The sequence below is a fragment of the Bison bison genome, unplaced genomic scaffold (genome assembly GCF_000754665.1).
Source record: "Bison bison bison isolate TAMUID 2011002044 unplaced genomic scaffold, Bison_UMD1.0 scf7180017864312, whole genome shotgun sequence".
Taxonomy (NCBI): Eukaryota; Metazoa; Chordata; class Mammalia; order Artiodactyla; family Bovidae; genus Bison; species Bison bison.
Window position 1 is genome coordinate 502,131 of NW_011494884.1, and position 2,247 is coordinate 504,377.

The 2,247-nt window shown below is 39.8% G+C and overlaps 1 protein-coding gene across 5 annotated transcripts in view; it reads right to left on the reverse strand.

Moving 5' to 3' along the window:
• The window catches only part of STX2 (syntaxin 2), a 74,782-nt gene that overhangs the window by 54,285 nt on the left and 18,250 nt on the right, over positions 1-2,247 (reverse strand). The window lies entirely within an intron of this gene.

Here is a 2,247-nt window from a genome sequence, read left to right on the forward strand (position 1 = left end):
CGGCGCCCCACTGCCCTCTGCAGCACCTGGGGCACTCCCTAGAGCCCAGCAGCATGGGGCAGGAGCCACTACATCTATCTTACAGAGACCAACTAAGGAAGCACTGAGACGCTACTTCCTACGCTCTGGTTCACATCTGTTGTGAAACTAAAAGCAACAGTTTTCTTCAGAGACCAAAGGGACGACTGTGAAGCACTAGAGCTCTAAATTTACTCAAACAATTGTTGTGCCTACTATTACTGGGGAGCAAAGTTTTTTGGAGGTAAATTTCTCAAAAGAAAAAATATACGAGCACGTATTCAAATCTTCACCAAGAATTAAGCAATATGTTAATAACTGTTACATAAAAAGTCCTGTGGGCAAATGTGTTTGTGAAACACTTCACTAAGCAAAGTTAAGCAGGTTTCTTCATCACAGGACTTCTCAGGGCCTTTATTGCTCTAAGTACACTGAAATCATCCAAGTGGGGATATGCTGTGAAGATGACCCCAAATGTATCCGGCCATAGAACTCCCGTTTAATACAACAGCTGCTGAGAGTCAAGCTTCTGGGAAACATTTTTCTAAATCATGAGACAGGGCATCTGCAGACATACAAAGCATTATTTTACAAGACACACATAATCTTCAAAATGAGTAAAAGAGTTCTTTTTCAATTTAAAATCAAGTTATTTTTTAAAAGTGAGGCCACATCAAATAACCTTCTAACAAAGTTGCTTTCAACTTTCCTCTGAGACTGAGAATAACATGTTCCCATTCAATGCTTCCATTCAATAACACTTCCATTCAATGCTGTATAGAAGGTCAGTAAAAAAAGTCAACTGAAAATAAAAAGCCTAAGAACGGAGGGACAACTGTCATTATTCGCAGATAACATGACTGGCTATAGAGACAATCCAAAGGGATCCACAGAGAAATTATTTAAAATAATTGACTGGGCCAGAGAGTGAGATAAAAGCTCAACATACAAAACCTACTGTGTTTCTATATATGGAAACAAGTAGAAAACAAAATTTATAGCACATACCATTCACATCAAGATCAAAAGCATCGACTGCCATGAAAGGTGTGTGAGACCTCTACACAGAGCCCTACATACATCACTGGGAGCAAGCAAGAAGATGTAAGCAGAGGGATGAACCATTTCCAAGGATTAAAAGACTCAATATGGTAAAGGTATCAGTTATTCCCCCAAAAGACATATGGATTCCAATTAGCAGTATTCTGGCCTATCCAGATCTATTTACCTTTTAAAGTTTTCAAAATTTATCACTGCAGCTCAAGGAAATACTTCCTTAAAACTGCCAACACTGTGATGTTCAGTTCATTTTAAATCACTTGTTCACATGCTGCCCTCCACAGACACTAAGAACAGTACACTCCACACAAAAGCCTTTGCTGAAGACGTAAAACTACCTGTTTTCATCTTTAAAACTGCTCCATCCTGCTCTATTGTTTTCCAGATCAACCTCTCGTTAACTTTCATCTAAACACAAAATTCTATCACTACTGTTTAGCTGTGAACATAGCACGGCTCTACTCATCTCACACGCTAGTAAAGTAATGCTCAAAATTCTCCAAGCAAGGCTTCAGCAACACGTGAACCTTTTAGAAAAGGCAGAGGAACCAGAGATCAAATTGCCAACATCTGCTGGATCATCGAAAAAGCAAGAGAGTTCCAGAAAAACATCTATTCCGCTTTATTGACTATGCCAAAGCCTTTGACTGTGTGGATCTCTATAAACTGTGGAAAAGTCTGAAAGAGATGGGAATACCAGACCACCTGACCTGCCTCTTGAGAAACCTATATGCAGGTCAGGAAGCAACAGTTAGAACTGGACATGGAACAACAGACTGGTTCCAAATAGGAAAAGGAGTACATCAAGGCTGTATATTGTTACCCTGCTTATTTAACTTCTATGCAGAGTACATCATGAGAAACGCTGGGCTGGAAGAAGCACAAGCTGAAATCAAGATTGCCGGGAGAAATATCAATAACCTCAGATATGCAGATGACACCACCCTTATGGCAGAAAGTGAAGAGGAACTAAAAAGCCTCTTGATGAAAGTGAAAGAGGAAAGTGAAAAAGTTGGCTTAAAGATCAACATTCAGAAAATGAAGATCATGGCACCTGGTCCCATCACTTCATGAGAAATAGATGGGGAAACAGTGGAAACAATGTCAGACTTTATTTTTCTGGGCTCCAAAATCACTGCAGATGGTGACTGCAGCCATGAAATTAAAAGA